Source organism: Echinops telfairi, unplaced genomic scaffold (assembly GCF_000313985.2).
Source record: "Echinops telfairi isolate 266 unplaced genomic scaffold, ASM31398v2 ScPeMD7_9;HRSCAF=40, whole genome shotgun sequence".
In the NCBI taxonomy this organism is placed as follows: domain Eukaryota; kingdom Metazoa; phylum Chordata; class Mammalia; order Afrosoricida; family Tenrecidae; genus Echinops; species Echinops telfairi.
Genome location: NW_022103906.1, coordinates 5811626 through 5835077, shown reverse-complemented (window position 1 = coordinate 5835077; position 23452 = coordinate 5811626). Strand labels below are relative to the sequence as shown.

Sequence of the window (23452 nt, the reverse complement as noted above, 5' to 3'; positions counted from 1 at the left end):
ACTGGTTGCTCAAGCATGCTAATTATGAGGATGGCATAGGGCTGGGCAGGGTTTTGTTTTGTTGTACATAGTTTTTATGAGTCATAGCTGCCTGGGTGAAACCTAACAGCAGCAAACATTAATATTAAGTTCTATGTTACCTATGTTAGACAGGGTTCTCTAGAGAAACAAAACCAGGATTATACATTTACATATATAATCAGGTTATATATAACAGTTAATTAGTCCACACAGCAGCTCAGAGAGCTCTCAGTTCAACTCACTTTGGTGGAACAATTAATATAATTAATATACTAGAAGTTCTTCAACTCAAGCGGGCTGCCAGGTCCAGGGTCAAGGAAGCAGACAGTGGAGTCTTCCCTTAGGCAAGTCAGGCAGAGTCTGCCCTCAGGCAGCAGACAGCAGGGTGGGTCAGCAAAAGTCAGTAGCTTGAGAGTTTAGGGAGGCAGGCTCTGATGGAATCTGGAACTGAAGCATGACAAAAGGATCCACCAGCCTCAAGCTTAAACTATATGCACCAGCAGTGTGGCAAAGCAGGTCTTGAAGGACCTTCAAGCTCTAGTGACACAATGCATGAGTTGGCTTGGCCCATGGGTAGTGTAGCACACAGGTTGAGGGAGAGAACTAACTAAAGCAGTAGCACACTGTTCTGGTCACCAGGGAGCAAGAGGGAGATGGGAAGCTAGCTGTCTTATTTATTTCAGTCATCCTCCAATCAAACTGAGACCTGACCAAATTCTACCCACATGTTCCCAAAGACCTAGTTGGCACAATAAACCAACTATCACAGTCCATCCCTTGGCAACTTGGTACTTGTACATAATTCTTTAGCCATATATAATTACTAGACATTAATGAAATCACACGTATACCTAACATCAAACATCTATCATACATACATGAAACACACTTAATCTATTTGTATCAAATATATTATGCATGAACAAAAGAAAGCTTTTCAATAAGTATGTATAAAGAAATACTGATAATCACAAACCACACTTTTGCAATTGATCACGTGGCCATAACTGATTGGTTGAACTACCTTCTTCCACTACCCATTCTGTATTACCTTTGCCCTCAGCCAACACCTCAGCTGGTTGTGGTTCTTTGCCTAGTGGGGGTGGCCTAGAACTTCATTCCTGAGAGTTTTGGGTCATTAGCAGTCCTGTGAGGATTGAGTTGCTGTAGTTTACCATTTATTTTAATCACAGAGCAAGGTAGTACTAAGAGATGACCTAAGAAATCTCCTGGGTTTCAGACATATTCTTCTTTACCTCCATTATGTACCACCAGACCAATTTCTCCTTAGTAATCAGGATCAATCACACCAGTCAATACAGTGCCCCCCTTCTTTATCTGTTGATCCAAAGGCATGAGAAGCCCTAAGTGGCTAGGTGGTATTCTCAGCTGCCAGTTCAGTAGATTCAGTGCTGTGTTTCCAGGTGGGAGAGTTCCTCCCTTTGGAACTAAGATCTTAAGGTTGCTTGGTCAGGAAACAAAAATGCTGCAAATGCATCAATAGTAAGTGGTGCCACTCCCGCTATCACCCCTTGGTTCCTGGAACCATAAATCCTGGCTATTGGAGACACAGCACCATATATTGACCTCTGGTTTAGAGGATATCCAGCCTCCTGGAGAACATTGCCCCAGCCTTGCAAGGTGGTGCCACCTAACTGTCACCATGAGTGTGTCTATTTTGTGCTATTAAGCCAGCTGCTTCAGGATGAGGAACATTATGCAACCAGTGGGTTTCATGGGCATGGGCCCATTGCCACAATTCATTTTCTGTGAAGTTAGTTCCTTGATCTGAAGCAAGGCCATGCAAGATGCCATGGCGGTGGATGAGGCATTCTGTAAGTCCATGAATGTTAGTTTTGGCATATGCATTGCATGCAGGGAAAACAAATCCATGTCCAGAGTAGGTGTCTATTCCATAAGACAAAATGCTGCCCCTTCCATGATGGAAGTGGTCCTACGTAATCCACCTGGTTACTGGTTGATCACTCCGAGGAATAATTCCATATCTTGGACTCAAAGTTGGCTTCTCAGGCAGCCTGAATTGTTTGCTAGGTGACAACCTGGATCACTTGTTTAGTGGAAGTGGGAGAAATGCAACAATAAGGAGATGGGTTGATTCTGGCCACTAACACCCATGGCTCTGCTTCACAGGGATTAGCGGAGAAGATGAGAGTGAGTTGACTGTTCTGAAATTCATGACTTAGCACAAGAAAGCTAGGGTTGTTAAGAATTTGTGATGGGACCTATGGTCAAAAGATGAGGTGGCCAATGGGCACTCTAGTGAAGCTAAATGAGGCAGTCTAATTTGAGTTAAACAGAACCTGACCAGAAGAAGAGAAGAATTTTGTGCCTGTGAATTGATTCATATTGTTGCTCACTTTATGGATGGTCTGTCCTGATTTGACTTTGCTTACGGATGTGGACTTACAAGGTCCAAACTGGAATGAAGACACTTCACATCAAAGAATATGGTCATCTCCTCACAACACTGGGTTGATTGATTTTAGTGGGCAGTATGGAAATTGGATACCCAAAATCGTGAAGATAAAGTCATGAAGTGGCTAGCTTACAAACTTGCATAGGTAGGGGAATACAGGGCTAAGGTGTAAATGTTCATTTAGCTGCAATTGTTAGGCATAGAATATTTTCATTTTGTTCACTTACAGAATATTATGTTTAAATGTACCTGGTGCATATTGAATTGTATGCATTTTAGTTTGTCCTGTTAGGTACAGGTATGATTGTATTATTGTTTTGTCTAAAATTTAAGTATGGCTGAAGAGTTGTATAAAGGTATCAGGTTGACAAGGGGTGGTCTGTGGTAGTTACATAATTTAATGTCAACTTGATAAAAATAGAATGTAGGGGTGGAGACTAGTCTGTCAAACAAGCCACAAGGTAACACCCCCAGGAGGATTCTGAGAACTTCCTCCTGGAGTGAAAATCTCCTGGAAGCAGGACCACAATCCCTCTCTGCTACACATTCTTGTTGACAAGCCATATGGAGCCATGCTAATGGCATTCAGAGCCTTGTACATGCATCCACTGCCATTGGATCCAGAGGACTTTCCACCTACCAGCTTGTGATCTGCCTGCATTTGGCATCACTGCATGTGCTGTGTGAGTTGGAAGAGGAATTCATGGGCTAATATTGGACTTATGGGCTAATATTGAACTATGGGCTTGATATGGACTGGGCTAGGTTGTTTTCTTGATGCATAGTTACTTCTTGAGAGAAAGTTCTCTCTTACATATATATGAGTGTTAATGAATGTGTTTCTCTAGTCAACTCAGACTAACACATTACCTAACACATTTGTTCTAACGAGGCTAACTTCCATATAGATGTCGAGTTTGAAAATATTTTTCCTTTTAATCAATCATTTTCTTGGGGGCTCTTACAACTTTTATAACATTCTGTACATCAGTTGTATCAAGCACATGTGTACATATGTTGCCATCACCATTTTCAAAACGTTTTTTTCTACTTGAGCCCTTAATATCAGTTCCCCCACCCTTCCATCCTCATGAACCCTTGCTATATTATAAATTATTATTATTTTCATGTATTATACCATTTGCCATCATATATTACACATTTCTGTTGTTTATCCCTCAGGGGATGTTATATGTCAATCATTGTGATCTCCCCCTAGATTCCCCCCCACCCTCATGGTATTGCTATTTCCATTATAGTTTCTGAGAGGTTTAGCTGTCCTGGATTCCAAGTGTAGAGAGCTCTTATCTGTACCCATGTACATGCTCCGTTCTAGCCGGATTTGTAAAGTAGAACTGATGTCGTGATATTGAAGGGTGGGGCTAGGGAGGAAGCATTAAAGAATTAGAGAAATGTTGTGTGCTTGTTGGTGCTATACTGCACCCTGCCTGGCTTGTCTCTTCCTTGTGACCCTTCTGTGAGGCGAAGTCCAATTGTCTACAGCTGGGCTTTGGGTCTCCACTCTGAACAACCTCGTTCGAATCAATATGATTATTTGTTTTGGGTCTTCTGATGCCTAATACTGATCCCATGGACACCCCGTGATCACACAGGCTGGTGTGCTTCTTCTCTGTGGGCTTTGTTGCTTCCTTGTTAGATGGTTGCTTGTTTAACTTCAAGCTTTTAATACCCCAGATGCTATATCTTCTAATAGCAGGGCACCATCAGCTTTCTTCACCACATTTGTGTATGCACGCATTTTGCCTTCAGCAATCATGTCGAGAAGGTGAGCATCACAGAAGGCCAGGTTATTAGAACAAAGTGTTCTTGTGTTGATGGAGGACTTGAGTCGAGGCCCAAAGTCCACCTGCTACCTTGATACTTGTTGCGTCCCGGCCTGCGGGACGCACGAGCAAGGCCCTGAGGGGAAAGATGAACTGGATGGAGAAAAAGACACAGAGACGTGGAGCAAGACAAAACTCTGATCAAACTCATTTATTTGGGCAAAGCTGGGGTATAAAAAAGGGGGAACTGGGAGGTGCATATTTTAATAAGGTGTGCGACACAGCATCCAACCCAACAGGTACATTAATGAAGCATAAGAACGTTAACCAATCAGCTGTAGGTAAAAGGGCACGCGCTAGTTCTCAAAGACGTCCTGCATGCAGATTAAGGTCCATCAGGTGTAAAGCAAAGTCCATCTTAGTCCAATGAGCACCTGGCATTATTAACCAATGGGTGAAAAGGTCAACTTTACAACTGCCCGTGCTACAGAGCACGTAGCTAGGAACGCGGAGGCAGGAATTTAGGCAGGGCCAGTCCCCACAGATTTAGCAAATGAAAGACAACACAACAACCAGGAAGCAGCCAAGGCTAAGGCCTTAATGGCCACCGGCTCCCAACAGGTCCTCCTTTTTTGTTTTATAAAAAATGAGAAATAAGCCCTTAGGGAGTTGTGCCTGTCTTAGGTCGCCGGGTGTCGCCCTGACCCTTACCCGTCTTCGGCTTTTGAGAACGCATTTTATCCACTTCGGGTGGAGGCGAACCAAAGTCTGTCTTAGGTCAGTGTCAGGGGCACCCAGTCTTACCCGTCATTGGCTATCCAACTCATCTCATAAGGGCGGGGGTCTTACCGGCGATGAATGCTCATCTTCCGACACCGAGCCACCCCAGTACTCATTTCAAGGAGATAGTAATGGACCTGTATGGGTCTAGCCTGGGCCGCTTCTATTTGTTGTTTAACAAAAGAGATAAGCTTGTTAAAAATGACAGGTCCCAGTGAAATTACAACAAGCAAAACAATTACTGGCCCTATGAAGGGGGCAAAAACCGAAAACAATGGTGAAGACCACAAACTTATCGAATTTGGGGGCTTGCGTTCGAAATTAAATAACTTTTTACTGATATCATTAAGTTTGTTTACCCGATCCTCAACTAGTCCAGATTCATTAATATAATAACAACATTCTTCTTGTAAGAACAAACAAGTACCACCCTTCTCGGCAGTAATAAGGTCCAGTGTGCGCCGGTTCTGCAGAGCAACTTGGGCTAGAGAGGTGATTTGTCGTTGAAGAGACGCCAGGGATTCTGCAGAGGCATCTATGGCTTCCTGAAGGCGGGCGGCCAGGTCATTGGTGGTGGTGATGGAATGTCCAAGTGCTGCTCCTCCAACACCAACAGCGGCGACAGGGGAGGCCAATGAAAGGCCCACCAAGACAGGGAGGAAATTAGCTCTTTTTGACTTGGAAAGGGGGCGAGGGGTGAAATTAGATTGAAATTCAGCAATGGTATAAACAGTTAATTGGGGCACCAAAGTAACAGGCATGCACCATAAAGAAGGTTGGTGGGAGACATTTAAATGCTTTGTGAGGGTAAGATTACACCAAAAGACAAAACCATCAGGCGCAGCCATTCCTGCTGGGAGTGTAAGCGAATTATTACAAAGGGATGAAGACAGCGCAGAATAACAAAACGAGACTTGGGTTGCCCCAGGAGGTAAATATAAGGGAACATTAGTGATAGTCACAGGAGCTTGGGGAGGTGGGGTGGTATTATTGGAAATAGGGTTGAAGGTTGGGACTGCAGCAAGCAGGGGACGGTTTAATGCGGCGCACATAAGGCAAGAAGAAAAGTTAGTTAATCCAGTAAAATTAACCAAGGCTAGTCCTTGTAAAAGCGTCAGCCACGAAAAAGGGTGGCTAACTTTGCTTTGAGAAAGCACCTAGGTTAGCTGTTGTTCCTGTTTCTGAATATGCTCATGAACAGATGGGGGTTGGGTGCCCTGGGGTGCACGTGGAATGGTCACTAATGCACGCCAAATAAAAAGCTTAGCCGAGGGGTAACTATCTCTATGATCTTTATAAAGGGCTCCCTTTTGCACCACGTCCCAAAGACTACTGCTGGGGTCCGGGATAGAAAGAACAAACGGAGCTGCTGTGATAAAAATTAACTCTACGTGAGGTGGGGTATGCTGTACTACCAGCAGTTTTGAACTTTAAAAAATGCATGCAACAACTTGACCAGGGACACCCAACATTTTCATGAATCCATTGCTTAGCGCATTGGTTGCTTGTAAATTGGTCAAATAAAAAACAAACAGTGGGGGAGGAGGAGGAAGAAACAGTTAAAAAATTGTTAAACTTAAAATCTAAATCCACACGAGTGCATCCCGTGGGGGGACATTCAACAGTGGCCAAAAGAGCAGAATGGCCCACACCGAGAAGGCGCTGGTTGTAGTCTCCAGATGTCTTGTTTCCTGTAAGGTAAAATCTGTAAACTGCAGCGGGCTGCGAGGTAGCAGCAAAGGGGAAGAAGCACAAAACCAAAATTTTTGCCAAAACTAAAAACTGTGCCATAATGGACAAAACTCGGAAACAAACTAATAAAAATTTCAAAAACAATCTAACCCTGCAAACATTAAACAAATAAATATATAAAAGACTGGAAACCCTCGCAGCACGCTTCTGTGGCTCTTTTTAAAAGTGCTCAGTTACGAGGAGCGCGCTCGACAGGCGCCAAAACGGGAGCGGAAGTCCGTGACTGAGACACGATTTTATAAATATCAGGATGATTTGTAAAATCTCTTGTATCATAGTCCAATAATTATAAGCATAAACAGGTACCTTAGAAGGCCCAAAAGAACGATAATAATCTTTTAAACAATCCCCTACATGTAGCCAACGTTTTTCGTCAATGGTTCCTTCCTGAGGGAACCAAGGACACATATTTTCAATAAACAAAAATAATTTAACTAGATCCTTTTTCTTAACCCGAGTCCCGCATGTCTTAAGGGATTCTTTCAATCCTTGAATAAATTGCGAGTCATTATCGCAGTCGGGTAATCTGCGCGGACCTCAATGCGAGTCACCTTTCCGCGGCTCCTGAGGACACCACGGCGGACTCAAATGCTATCTCCGGTACTTCTCTGGAGTCAGAGATTTCACTGCTTGGGACCCTAGCCCCACGTGTCTTGAGGGACACCTTCAGTCCCTGAATAAATTGCTCACGGGAAGATAAAGTTTGCCCCATAATATCGTCGCTTCACTTACCGAAATGCAGGTCCTGTATCACAGTCGGGCAGCCTGTATTGAACCTTGTGCGAGTCCCGTATCGCAGTTGAGAAGTGTCTGCGTCGGACTCAAGGCGATCTCCGGTGCTCCTTTGAGGCAGAGATCCAATGCGTGGACGGCCGTCCTTGCCGAAGCGACGTCCAGATTCACAAACCCCGTGAGGCCCCACATTGGGTGCCAGTTGTTGCGTCCCGGCCTGCGGGACGCACGAGCAAGGCCCTGAGGGGAAAGACGAACCTGGATGGAGAAAAAGACACGGAGACGTGGAGCAAGACAAAACTCTGATCAAACTCATTTATTTGGGCAAAGCTGGGGTATAAAAAAGGGGGAACTAGGAGGTGCATATTTTAATAAGGTGTGCGACACAGCATCCAATCCAACAGGTACATTAATGAAGCATAAGAACGTTGACCAATCAGCTGTAGGTAAAAGGGCGCGCGCTAGTTCTCAAAGACGTCCTGCATGCAGATTAAGGTCCATCAGGTGTAAAGCAAAGTCCATCTTAGTCCAATGAGCGCCTGGCATAATTAACCAATGGGTGAAAAGGTCAACTTTACAACTGCCCATGCTACAGAGCACGTAGCTAGGAACGCGGAGGCAGGAATTTAGGCAGGGCCAGTCCCCACAGATTTAGCAAATGAAAGACAACACAACAACCAGGAAGCAGCCAAGTTCGGCTCCGTGGCTGAGGCTAAGGCCTTAATGGCCACCGGCTCCCAACAGATACTTAACAGAAAAATTAATATATGCAAATAGACCGATATCCCTAACATTACATTTTAATATTATATTTAATTAATATTATTTCTTTAATATGTAATATTATTTATAAAATATATACTGTGTTACATATTATTTCTAAAACAACAGACAGTTTTATTAATATTAATATCAATTTTTTACATAAATACATGCCTTTATTTATACCTCTAGAATTGCTTTTGCACCCTGGTTCTTTCTTTTATTTCCTTTTGTCCCACTATCATGTTTGACCTTCATTCATCTTTCAGTAATTCCTTTCAGCTACATTGCACTTGCCTGAGTACATTTTTAAACTGCATTGAAAGTCACAAATTAAAACTGTGTTATTCCTTTGTTTTTTTAAAAGGAACTATTTCTAAAATACAAGCAAAATAAAGTGTATAGGATTGACTTATGGTAATTTGTTTTATGACTTTCAGCTATGAAAAATCTCTTGCAGACACGACTCATTTGAAGGGATTGGTCTATATCTTTTGGTGGTGTAGTGGTTATGCACTGCATTTGCTAGCCACCAGATTGATATTTTGAAACCATCAGCTGCTCCTATGGAGAAAGAGAAGGCTTCTTACTCACATAAGAAACTACAGTCTCAGAAACACAGTTCTACCCTGTCCTGTAGGGTTGCTGGGAATCAGGAGTGAGTTTGGAGACTTTTTGTCTACATCTTTTTGGAGTAAGATGGGGAAAATGAAATTATACCTCAGAATTATCTTATTCCTCCTTGATAACACAAAGGGAAAAAGTTTTATAAAACCAAAATAAACAAGATATAACCATATGGGAGAATCATTCAAAGGTGGAAATAGAGCATTCCCTAAGGAGAAATACAAACACACAACACAGTGTCAAAACCATTTTAGGGAAACAAGTCTGAAAAGAATTGCTTCTTTTATCCAGGGTCAGTCTCACCATCTGTGCAAAACACACTATTGCCTAAATGATTGACTGCTGGAGATGACAAAAAACAATCAAAAGTGATGGACTGAGTCTATATTGTCAGCTTAAGACCATGGCAGTGTGGCTTACAAATGAAAACTTTTAGACTTGAATGTCAAGCCTGCATTCTGATCCTTTTATGGCTGCTTGTTTGCTAGTAGACTTTGTGAGGCATTCAGAGTTGTGAAAAGCTTTTGCTGTTGCATCAGCATTCTCAACGTTTAATTGACACTGTGAAGGAGGAATGGTTAATAATCATCAATAAAATCAAATGGAATAAAAGCAAATAAAAATAAGATATTACATCTGTCATGGCACAACATTAACTGACTAGCTGTAATTATTTTAAAATACTTTTCCATGTAATGCATATTTACCAAAATAATGTCTAAACAAATTAAAAACAAAAACTTTAGTAAAAATGAGTTATGTTATTATTTAAAGCTTAAATTGAAATTTAAAAGAATCACTTCAAAGCTAATAAAAATTAGTGAGAACTGTTTATAAAGTTATAAATATCCTTTATGCAGTTATAAAGTTATAAATATCCTTTATACAGTTATCTGTTTATTCATTTAAAATTTTTTAAAATCATTTTATTGGGGGCTCGTACAACTCTTGTCACAATCCCTACATACATCCATTGTGTCAAGCACTTTTATAAATTCACTGCCGTCACATTCTCAAAACATTTTCTTTCTACTTGAACCCTGGTATCAGCTCCTCATTTTCTTCCTCCTTCCCTGTCCTCCCTCGCTAACCCATGATAATTAAAAAATTATTATTATTTTGTCATGTCTTACACTGTCCGACATCCCTTTCACCCACTTTTCTGTTTTCTATTCCCCAGGGACGGGTTGTATGGAGATCCTTGTAATCAGTTCCCCCTGTTTACTCTACCTTCCCTCCACCCTCCAGTATTGCACTCTCACCACTGGTCCTGAGGAGTTTATCTGTCCTGGATTCCCCATGCTTCCAGTTCCTATCTGTACCACTGTACATCCTCTGATCTAGTGGGATTTTTAAGGTATAATTGGGGTCGTGATATTCAGGGAGAGGAAGCATTAAAAGACTAGAGGAAAGTTTTATGTTTCATCATTGCTACACTGCACCCTGACTGGCTTGTCTCCTCCCTGTGACCCTTCTGTAAGGGGCTGTCCAGCTGCCTACAGATGGGCACTCCATCTCATTCACTATGATATGATTTTTTTGTTATTTGATGCATCAGGCCTCAAAGATGCATGATACTTGATCCCATCGACACCTCGTGATCACAGAGGCTGGTGTGCTTCTTCCATGTGGGCTTTGTTGCTTTTCAGCTAGATGGCCATTTGCTTATCTTTAAGCCTTTAAGACCCCAGGTGCTATATCTTTTGATAGCCAGGCATCATCAGCTTTCTTCACCACATTTTCTATGCACACATTTGTCTTCAGCTATTGTGTGGGGAAGGTGAGCATCATGGAATGCTAGTTTAATAGAACAAAGTATTCTTGCATTGAGGGAGTACTTGAGTGGAGGCCCAATGGTCATCTGCTACCTTAATACTAAACCTAGAAATATATGCACATAGATCTATTTCCCCATCATCATATATAAATATATTTACATATGTACATGCCTATATTTAGACCTCTATCAATGCCCCTTGCCTCCTAATTCTTTCCTCTATTTCCTTTTACTTTCCTCTTGTCCCACTATCATGCTCAGCCTTCATTTGGGTTTCAGTAATTCCTCTCAGTTACATTACCCTTGGTCAAGCCCTCCCAGGCTTCCTACACCCTCCACACCACTGATTTTGGATCACTTGTTGTTCCCTTGTCCCTGTGTTTGGTAACACCCACTTCCTTTTACCCACCTCCCTCTCTTCCATGTCCCCCTGGAACATGGTCCCCTTGTTTTCTCCTCCAGATTGTTTATCCCACCTATCTTAATTAGATAGACCTGCAGAGATAATAATATGCACAAAACAAAACAGAGCAAAACAAAGCAACAAAAGAAAAGAAAACAACAACAACAAAAATAATTACCAAAAAAAGGGAAAACCTGTAAATAGTTCAAGGTCTGTATGTTGACCTTTAGGAGTGTTTTCTGGTCGAGTCTGTTGGGGTGCCACGTGCTGGCACCAAAGTCTATTTTTGGTATTCCCTTCCTTGCTCTGCTTCGCTTACTGTTCTGTTGCACGCACTTAGTCTTTTGCTTCAGTGTGGTGGTGTCAGATTGGGTGCCATTCCCACACTGTGTCTCCATTGTTGTCCTCTGTAGGGCCATGGGTCAGTGAGGAAGGTCGTGTCTCTTAGTGGGGCTAGCCTTATGGTCCTCTCTGTGCATTGGCTGCTCTTCAAGGCTTGGTGGCCCAGGATATGCTCCACTCTCTCTTCCTCCCCCTTCATTTTCTCCCATGTGCTCTGATCAAACATGTCCCTTTCCCTGAGCTGTAGCTTCAATGCTGTCCTTTGAAGTAAATTCTTCTGGGCGGAAGGGCGGTCGTCCATGTAGTTGGGATTGGGGCCGGCCCCTCAGACCTCTCTACTGGTTCCCTGCTTCATGCTGGTATGTTGCATTCACATCTTGGAGCACGGTTTGAAGTCTGGTCCCTCTTAAAATTTACTAAAAACTTAATATGCTCCATCCATGCTCTGGTGTCTTAGAGAAAAAAAGATACTCCTATTTCTGAAAAGTAAGCTTAAAAATTATCAAATAGAAATATAGATTATGAAAAATTAATAATTGGTTTATGGAAAAAGTGTTTCAATGAAAGTACAATTACAAAACTATATCAATAGATAATAGTTTTCATCGATTCTCTAAGTGATGCAGGTATGAGACGCAATTAAGTAGAAATAATTTTCTGTAGTTAAAAAAAACCTGAACAGACAAACAAAAACCTGCCGCTTATTTGACTCTGACTCTCTCTGATCCTGTGTAGGGTTTCTGAGGTTGTAAAGCTTTATGGAAGCAAGCAGCAGCATCTTTCTCCAGTAGAATTGTTGGTGGGTTTGAATTGCTGACCGTGTGGTTAACAGCCCAACATCTTACCCACTAAGCAACCAGGGCTCTTTGTTACTTAGTGAGTAATCTAAAGTTGATTGCCAGGCATTTCTGACTAAGAAATTAGCCAATCTTCCATGAAAAACTATGTGTGATTTGAAAATTACTTCTCAATTAGAAGCAATGAGAATCTAAGTAAAATACAGGAAAAATAAACTGTAGTTTTTAATATTTATCATGCAACCTCTCAAAGCATTTTCTAGCAACATGCTTAAGATTATGTTTTTTTCATCAGTAAATGAAAACTGACACAAAAAACTTAGACTAGAAGTGATGGTTGGTTTAAAGAATGTGATTAACCTCAACGGTTGCTGCAAAGTTGACATAAGTTAATATATAGTCACAAGGCTTTTCTTCCACTTAACCTACAAATGGCATTTCTGGAAAGAAAGGCTCCCAATCCCAGGCTCTAGTCTGTTTGTATAGAAAGATCTCACCCATACTTCTTTCTCTTCCACAAGACTGTTCACATTAATTCTTTTGCTATTAGTTTAAGAGAGATTATCAGTTCAGAATAAACTGCTTTCATAGTGTTATAGTCTGAAGACTTTTCAGCGATATTATAATAAAAAGCTTGAAGAAAAATGTTGCTCATGAGTAAAAGAAATTAGCATCCCCTTGTGTCAGTTTTGCCTTGTCACAGTTGCTCAGGGAGCCTGTTCATCTCAGCGTCTCTTCACCTATGGAAACATGAATCACATAATGTCAATACGTCCCAGTGGAGGGAGACAGAGAGTACACAGCAATCAATGACTTTAAATTATATAAGTGCATCATCAATATTTTAATTATATACAAAGAATCATATCTAGAAAGACAAGGTTTGAGTATTGAATGGTCATTGTCCTCTCAGCATTTTGATAATAATTGATCCTGTCAGTAATGCACAGGGACAAAAGCACGGGAGAGCTCTGCTTCTGAAATTGGGATCAAAGTGTGACAACCCTGCAGTGTGGAGAAGTCTCACATCGCTTCCCTCCTCTTGGCTGGCAATCCAAAGCATAGGCTTGTTTTCTCCACTTGTTATTTTCAGAGCTTTAACAATCATCTTTTGTTGTGTTTTGAGAAACAAAAACAAAAGAGAGAAAAAAAAAAAAACACCTCACAGTAGATGTTGCACTCTGTGTTAGACCAAGGCATTTGTTCTGATTTCTTTTCTATCCTAAAATTGTTTCCTCTTTCTGGTGATAAACTAAAGTTATATTTTGTTTTGTTTTAAAATAACACTTGCTATTGTAAATTAGGTGGTTGGTTAGCCTGAGTCATCTAGGGAAAAAAAAAACAGTGACAGTTGTCTATGTATAAAAAATTACACTGTATTAAAAAGCAATTTCCTATCAAGAAAGCCCAGGCCAAATGAAGTACATGGTCTGCAAAGCAAAGGAGAGATGGACTCGTGACTATATTTAAAACATTATTGTACTAATATAGTGACAAAGTTATTCTCTTGGTAAATTGAACAAGTGATGTGCTCAGTAGGCTAGCAATAGACAGAGGGAAACTGGGAAGAGCCTGCTGGACACAAACACAGCCTTTTCATTTTCATTGCTGACTTTTATATATAATAGGAACAAAAAAAAGAAACAATGTACAAGTAAGGGCAAACTTATGGCAAATTAAAGGAAGCATTATTATCAGATTAGAAAAATTAAATCCTAAAATAAAACATTCATTGTGTGCTTTTTAATGCATTCCATCTTTTGTGCTTGATTTGCAGGTTATCAAAAAAGAGGGATGCATAGAACAAAAACCGAGAAGCCTTTGAAACCATTTGTTTCTGAGTTTTGTAACCCTTGTGAGACATAATGGACTACTATGTCCCATCTAGCCAGAATTCCTTTATATATATATAAGTACTGATTATAATTCTGGACTCTATGCCTTTGGCTACAATCTCATTTTGGAGGCTATTCTTTTTACAGGATTAGGGTGGAATATATACTTAAGACTACTTTACTAAAGAATGTGATTGAAAACACCATCTTTCATATTTGGTTGGGTGTATATGGGTCCTCTACAAGATGAAAACTATCCCTACATGTAAGCCATTCCCCATTATATAAGAGCCACCTAGGAGAGATAAAGCCCAGGACCACAGGAAGAGTACATCCAAGATCACGCTCTGAAGTGGTGGAGGCCACTGAGACCAGATGCACTGGATACTGGCCTGGAGACTGCAGGGAGCAGCACTGGGACTACAGGGTCCCTTCACTTCATCTGGTGTGAGACTATGGAACTAAAAGGCAGAGCAACAGCTGGACTGGCTTCCAGGCCCACATAGGGAGAAGCCAGCAGACCATATGATTGAGAGGCTGAGGTCCAGAGAGAGACTTGGTTGCTGGTTGAGGAGTGGTACTGCTATGAATGAATGACTATATCCTTTCTGTTTACTGATCCAGACTTGTGGTAACCTATTAAGTTACCTAATGATTTGTGAGTACTGTCTGTGAGTTCTGTGTGGCAATTGCAACTAATTATAAAACCTAGAATAGAAGCAGAGTGACGTGGGAGGAATGGTTAGTGTCAAAGGGTAAAAAAGGGTGGAGCCAGGAGGCATGCCAGCCCCCTAACTTGTGGCAATAGGATAGTCAGATGAAGAATGTGGCCACTCTTTTGCCATTTAATGCACTTTGTTATTAACAGGATTAAAAAAATAGCAGTAATATTGTGTGTGGTCTTCTAAAAAGACAACAATAACCATTATATAATAGCATCTTATTTTCAAGTAAAAATTATTGGATGACCACCAGAGCCTCAGAATACAGTTAAATGCATTTGTGTCAAATAGAGACTGTATGTCACAAACAATTTTAAGCACTTCTCAGGAAAGAGAACATTGCATTAAAAATTACTACTCTGTCAAGATCACAAAAAGGACCAGGCTTTCTTGTCAGACAGAAACTTGGCTTGATGTCTCTCTCACTAAGTTGAACTATACAGAGAAGCATAAATACTACAGATATATGCTGATATGTATAGCATAGATAATAGAGTGTATGGCCATTTTTAATATAGCAATCATATGATCTACTATGCAGGGAACTATAACTTGACAACAACAGTATTGAATTGCTCATTAAATGATCTCATTTAAATATGCCCTAAAGTAGAGCTCTGTCAATTAATACGTTAATATGTTAATCATATGGCTACAAGAAGATCAATTAATGTACTAATTTAAATTTATCCGCCAAATGTGAAGAAATAGATGGTTTTAAATAACTTCTGCTGGATGGACTTGCTTAAACATGCAGTAGAGGCGCACCGATCATTACTGAGGACTGAAATGTGCACGGTGGAAATCATGAAGAAGGAATGTTGCTGCTGGGTGCTGCCCGGTTATTTCTGACACAGAGTGACAGGATGTGTTCACAGAATGAAACACTTCCAGACCCTGCACCATGCACACAACTGTCTTTAGGTTTGAGTACATTATTGCAGCTATGGCATCAATCCACCTTATTGAGGGTCTTCCTCTTTTTCACTGCCCTTCTCTTTCATCAAGCGCGAAGTCCTTCTTCAAAGACTTGTCTCGTCTGCTAACCTATCCCAAGTAAGTGAGACAAATCTCACCATACTTGCTTCAGAGGAACATTTTGTCTATACTTCCAAACAGATTTATTTATTTGGTAGTTCATGGTACTTTCAACATTCATAGCTAGTACCATAATTCAAATACAGAAATTCTCCTTTTTCTTCTTCTTTATTTAATGTCCAATGTTCACATGCATCTTATTACTCAAAGTGACACCCTTTAAAAATTTTTTAAAGCGATCTTGTAGAGCAGATTTACAAAATGCAAAGTATCACGGGATCTCTTGAGTTCTGTTTCTGTGAGTATGGATTATGGATCTAAGCAAGATGAAATTCTTGACAATATGAGTCTTTTCTCCTTTTACTGTGGTGTTACCGACTCGTCCACTGTGACAGTTTTAGTTTTCTTTGCATTGAGTTGTAATCCATACTGAAGGATGCAATACTTGATCTTCATCAGCAATTGCTCTAAGTCCTCCTCACTTTCAGCATGCAAGTTTGTGAGATATCTATACCATCCATCTTTCTATATACATCACAGGTTGTTTAACAAGCCTTTCTCCAATTCTGAAGCCACATTCTTTTTCATATAAGAAGAAATGCTAGTTTTTATTTTTTAAAAAGGAAATCCAGGATTGATGAACCTAGAGAGACAACAAGTCGGATAAAACCTCCTGGCCGGGGGTATGGTGAGTGAGGGAGATAAGGGTAACTGATATCAAGGAGCTTGAGAAGGAAGAGAATGCTTTGAAGCTGATTGCCATAGGAGGTTTTTTGGGGTTTTTTTGCAGTGTCGGCCAGCAGGGCAACTGCCCCTCTGAAGGTGGCAGAGGGGCATTCTCTGCCCTTGAGACCCTTCACTTTCGGAGGCCATAACCAGTGATGGCAGCATGGTACAGAGCTGCCTCACCTTCTCAGTCCTCCACGCCATAGGAGTTTTACAATCTTGCTTGATGTGATTTAATTGTGAAAATGTATGATATCTGTAAGAGCTCCCAATAAAATGTCAGGGTTTTTTTGGTGGGGGGGGGTGTGTGTGTGTAAAAAAATACAGCCTTTGTGGTGGTGACTATGCTGCAAGTCCATGATAGAATTTTCAAGACCAATGACTTATTTATCAGAAATACTTGTTTTCAACAAGAAAAAAGATAAAAACTCACTGGATGGATTGTACAGAAATAATTTCAACTGTAGCTCTGGAAAGAGACAATGGAGAAACTCCATGTAATCAAACAAGGCAAAGGGGGGAACTAACTTTGAAATATACTGTCAATTTCTCTGACAATATGAATCTTTACTTGCTGAAACTGAAGAGGACTTTGAGTGCTTACTAATGAAAGTCAAACACTTCATTATTACCTTCAATATGGATAGTACCTGAACGTAAGTAAAAAGAAAATGCTAACAGTTGGACTACTCATTAAAATAATAATAAATAGAGAATAAGCAAGTTGTCAAGGATTCCATGCCATTTGCATTGACAATGTGCATGGAAGCAGCAGTCAAGCCATCAAACCACATATTTGCCTTGGAATATCTGCTGAAAAACACTCTGTAAAGAGTTGCAGACAAAGATATCTCTAAAGATTAAGGTACACCTGATCCAAGTCACAGTCATTTCAATTGCCACAAATTCATGTGACAATTAGTGAAAACATTGAAGGAGAAATAAAAACATAAACAGTGATGTTGGCAAAACGATTGATTTTTACCACTAATTTCCAGAATAAAAATTAAACTCACTGTAAAGGAAGTACAGTCAGAATACAGCTTAGAAGTGACACTGGTAAAACACCATCGTGAATTCTTCAGGTGTCCTCAGAAAAGAATAGAAGACATCACGATCGGTATAGTAAAGGTCCAGTGAAGCTAAGGAAATCTAATAGGAATAGAAATTGACAAGGTGGTTTCAACAAGGAGTTTCTAAAGACCAAAAGTCTGTGAGGATTACACAAGAGTAGGCAATATGTTGTTTAGTTATACATAAATTTACTCTGAGTGGAAGTCAATTCAAAGACAACTAACATCAACAGTGTCTCTATGGGTGTGTAGCATCAAATCATCAAGTGACAATGCATAGACAGGGAGTCAGTATACCATATCATGTATGTTATATACTTACACAGAGTTTATTATATATTATACATGTAGATATTATATCACTTGCAGAGATATGCAAATTATATCATTTAAAATATCATTTTTAAGTTTTTCTGTATACACATATTTTACTTATATGCAGTCTGGGAAAGAGCATAAATAAAATCTAAATTATAATTTGTATATTGGGAATGTGATATCAGCCACTGAAAATCAGTTTGTAGTAATGGCTATCAACTTGTTTGTAAGCTAAACTGTGCCTAGCACAGTAATTTGAGTCTTTTATAGTCTATCGGAATTAATCTTTACAACAATTCAGCAAAAATTATGTTCTGCTAATTTTCCAGATGAAGATACTAATGCATACAGGGACTAAATTATCTTTTCTACTTCCAATAGAGAGTAACTGTTAATTACTGGATTTGAATTAAAAGCTACATTAAAAGCCCATGCGCTTTTCTCCACAAAAGCACTTAACAAGATAGCTCCTTCATAATGCTAACCTCAAAAGCCATTTCAAAAGACAAAGAAAAAAGGCAAGTCAGTTGAAAGCTAGATCTAAGATAAGTTGAAGGAAAACTGGGTTTCATACCTCTGTTTCCTTAATGCACAGTACGTGTTAGCATGCTGAAGGGTCAGGGAGGGATTGCAGCAAATGGAGCTGAACATTTCCTGAGGTATATTTCACATTGCAACTTTGTCCTCAGATGGCATCAAGTAACTTTTTTTTTCACATGACACAGAGGAAAACACTACTCTGCACTAGGTTGTATCTTGAGTGATTTATTTCAGTTTAAATTGCTTTATCTGGACTTTAGGAAGTCTATGTTCTTTGTCGAGCAAAGATTAGCAAATGAAGTAATGCAAATAATGAGTCCCCATCTTTTCAAACTGAACCAATGATACATAAAGGGTAAGCACATAGTGTACAGATTTATGTTTTTCAGCAGCTATAATAGCTACAAGCATTATTGAACAGCTCTTATTTGCCCAAGACTTTTTCAGACACCGAGAATATAAAGCCAACTAAGACACATGGCTCCCCTAGTCCTTGAAGGATTAAGAATAGCTAGGTCAGAAGCATTGAACAAATCGCTAAAGAATAGCACAATTAAGGGTATGGAAGAGCTAAGTAAACAAAACACTGCTGTAAAATAAACTAATGCCACCAGAATAATGTTGACTCAGTTTCCATTACAATTGATTAGCCCAGCACTAGCGTTTCCTTTGCTATGGTAATACATTTGAAATTGGATAAGGATCTGCCCAAATTATTTATTTTCTACTCACATCAGTGAACTAACTCAACTAACACCTTTTGGATTTGTTGGTCAGACCAATTGATGATTTTAAATACTTAAACATTAGCAAGGGATAAAAATGATGCTCTGGAAGGCTAGTTTGGCAAATAATTGAACATGACTTATTTTTAATCAATAAAATGTATTATGTTTTTATGAAATGCTTGAAAAGATGTCCCTGCTGGCCCATAAATATGGAAATATATTTTGAAGAAAACAAAATACTATATGTATGGGGAAAAAACAATAATAATGAAAGAATCCTGCATGGAATGAAAACAGAATATGGGCAATTAAGTTTAACATCATTCTGTTTGAAAGACAGGTCCTTGTTCAGTTGTTCAGTTGATGTTGCATTGATAAAAGTTGATACATAGAACTAAACACCTGTCAAGCTAGAATAAAAAGAATTTATTATTTAAAGTAATATTTTCACTACACAGACATAATTTATCACAACACACATGCCTGTATTATTTTTCTCATTTACCATAAAATTCAGAAGTAAACTTCTGATATGTGTTACTCTGGATAAACTAGGGAAACAAATCCATAGAAATTCATATATATAAGAGAGAGTTTTTATAAAGGGTAAGGGCACATCAGGAAAACATCCCAACCCAGTGCTGCCCAAGCCCACAAGTCCAACATTAGCCCATATGTCCAACACCAACCACAAAGCCCTCCTCAATCTCACAAAAGACAAGCAATTATGCCAACTGCAGGAGGAAAGCCGAGTCAGTGAATGTGTAAGCATCTCAGCGCTGGCAGGGGGCTGTTCCCACACCAGGGCTGCATCAGGGTAGTAGGTCCATGTGGCTTCTCCTCAGGGATGTCTTGCAGGAAGTGAGCCTTGCCAGCTGAAGCAGGGAACTGGCTAAGGCAGCTGCACCCTGGTCCGACCATCATAAAGCAAGAAACCCAAGAACTAGAAAGGCAAGACTCACCTTGCCATTTATCTCTCCTTGCCTTTCAATTAACCTCACATGTATTTATCTGCCAGGTTGACACAATAAACTTTAACTATCTCATGAAACTAACTCAAAATTTCATATTTCAAATATTTTATTGACTTGAAAAGCGTTATACCTGTGTTGAAGCAAATTTCCATCATCCTCTATGCAGCCCCTACATAAAACAATAAAATTTTTACATGAAATTTTTTCTTTATTAAACTCCTCAGCCTTATAAATTATTCTTTCACATTTATAAGTGAAAGCACTCTTTTTAAGTGTCACAGAGGGACACTTGGCATTTAGCTCAAAAATTGAAAATAATTTTATTTTGGACACTACTTTATTGATGCAGTTTAGAAGCACACATTTCGATGAGATTACAAGTGTCCTGTAATCTCCTGGCTCAGAACTATGACATTTGAGAAGTGCTCGTGTCCTAAGGCTCCGTTCATCAATCAGACTCTCTTGATCCTAGGCCAAGGAGAAGATAACAGAACAGGAAGGCTAAAGGTTGATGGAAGGAAAGAGATAAAAATGGTTCATGAGAAGGCAAAGATAGATAGGGCCAAGAATTAGGAATACTAAAAATAATTGGTGCACTTGAAGTGTGGTGCTGCAGAAGAATATTAAAAATACTTTACACTGCTAAAAGGACAACCAATCTGTCTTGGGAGAAGTATGGCCAGAGTGCTTCTTAGAGGTAAGGATGGCAAAACTTTGTCTCACATACTTTTGACATGTTGTGAGGAGAGACCAGATCCTGGAGAAGGACATCATGCTCGGTAAAGTAGAGGGTAAAGAGAAAGGTCCTCAATTAAATCAATTGATACAGTGGCTACAACATAGGCTCAGCCATAGGCACAATTGTGTGGATGGTGCAGGAGTGGGCAGTATTTAGTTCTGTTGGGCTTAGGGTTGCTATGGGTTGGAACCAACTCAATGGCACCTAACAACACCAACAATCTTATTCACATGCTCATGAGGCAATAAAAACCCCATGGCTTAGGTCAGGTGCACCTTAACCTCAAAGTAACATCCTTGTTTTTGAATATTCTAGAGAGGCCTGTCCAGCAGATGTACCTGACAATGCATCATTTGACCTCTTGATTTCTGATTCCATGAGTATTGATGGTGGATGCAAGTAAGACCAAATCCTTGACAACTTCCACCTTTTTTACATTTATCCTGTTGTGACCTATTGGTAGTTATGAGGATTTTGGTCTTCTTTAGAGTGAGTTATAATCTATACAGAAAGTTGCAATCTTTGAACTTCTTCAGCAAGTGTTTTAAGTCCTCCCACTTTGAACAACCAGGGATATGACATTTGCATATTAAAGGATGATAATAAGCCTTACTCTATTCCTGAGGCCACATTTTTCTCCCTATAATCTGTGGTAGTTATATAATCTGTTGTCAGTTTGAGAGGATTACTAGTGAAGGTACGGAGTTTAGCTTGTCAATCATTGTATAGTCGATGAGGCCTCAGTGTGGGCATGGCCTTCCCCTGAGGATTATGGGAATTTCTGTATCTTTCCTCCTTCAAGGCAGGAGACATTTCTCCCTCTCTCTCTGCTCACTTCCTGAGAGACGTTCTACTTACAAAACACATGGCACTATGCCAATAGACCCTGGGAACTGGAGGAGGCACTTTGAAAGCCCTGTCAGTGCTGAGAGGCTTTTACCACCACTGGATCCACAAGACCTTGAGCCCTCTGGCCTGTGATCTTCCTTCATTGGGCATTATTGTGTGTGTTTCATGAGTCTGAAGAGGACTTTATAGCTTGGTATCGGGCATATGGGCTAAACATCAGACTTATAGACTGGATCTAGACTAGGCTGGGATATTTTCTCAATATTCAACTGCTCTTGTATATAAAGCTCTTTCCTATACACATGAGAGTGTCCAAGAATTTGTTTCTCTAGTCTACCCAGACTCACTTAATCTAGACTAACATAATCCAACTTCTCAGTTTATTTGCTCAACATACAGATTGAATAAGTATGGTGAGTGGATATAACCCTGATGCCCACATTTCCGGTTTTAATCCATAAAGTATTCCCTTTTCTGTTATCAAAACTTCTTCTTGACTGATGTATAAGTTGTGCACAAAGACAATGAAATGTTCTGGGATTCCCATTCTTCTCAAGGTTATCTATAGTTTGTTAGGATTCACACAGTGGAAAGTGTTGGCATAGTCAATAAAACACAGATAAGCATCTTTACTTTCAGCCATGATCCATCTGACATCACCTGTGATAGGCCTTGTTCCATGTCCTTTCTGAATCCTGCCTTGACTTCTGATTACTGCTGTAATCATTTTTGGATGATCTTCAGCAAAGTTTACTTGCATGTGATATCAGTGATATTGTTCTATAATTTGAGTATTCTAATGGGTCACCTTTCATTGGATGGCTATAAATATGGATATTTTCCAAGTATTTGACCAAGTAGCTGTCTTCCAAAATTTCTGGCCTAGATGAGTAGGCCAGTGCTCCATGTGTTTGTTGAAACATTTTAATTGGTATTCCATCAATCCCTGGAGCTTTGTTTCATGACTAATACATCCAGATATAGATAAAACATGGGTTGGGAAATATGAGGGGCTTTTTATTTGTTTGGGTTTTTTGGTGGGAGGGAGTGTTTCTGAAGCTGTAAATCTTTTTTTATTTTTAAAAATCATTTTATTGGGGGCAGATACAACTCTTATCACAATCTATACATACATCAATTGTGTAAAGCACATTCATACATTCGTTGCCCTCATCAGTCTCAAAAAATTTGCTCTCCACTTAAGCCCTTGGCATCAGCATCTAGGAAATATGGTTTTAAAAAATAGGAATAATTTGGTAAAGAATAAAAGTGGTTGCATAACTTGGAGAACGTAATCAATTTCACTGAATAATATTATATGTAGAAATTGTTTAAATGGTGCTTCTTTTGCTGTGCATATTTCCACCAAAATTAAAAGTAAATAAATATGCACAATTTAACCTATAACTCAAGAATAAAGAAATGGTAGGATTAGATGAATTAGTCTGAATATTCATTGGGTTGAAATTGAGGTTTCATTATCAGTAAGTTCTATGTTTTTGTCCTTGATTATTTTATTAAGTAATAGGTAAAAAATAGATGAAATGAAGGTGAAACCACTAAATTTAGCTATTTGGGAACATGAAGATTTGAAATGAAGCATAATAAAAAGGACACGTACTGGAAGGTTTTTTCACACTTGATCAAGGACTCAATTGCTGTGTAAATTAAAGAACATATTACATATTTATATATT

The 23452-nt window shown here is 39.6% G+C and overlaps 1 non-coding gene across 1 annotated transcript; it reads right to left on the bottom strand.

Annotated features, from left to right (window-relative positions):
• Positions 1-16595: 16595 nt before the first annotated feature.
• Positions 16596-16733, bottom strand: LOC115868390. The gene has a single exon (XR_004045563.1). It is a non-coding gene; the product is annotated as a small nucleolar RNA SNORA47 (small nucleolar RNA).
• Between the last annotated feature and the right edge of the window lie 6719 nt (positions 16734-23452).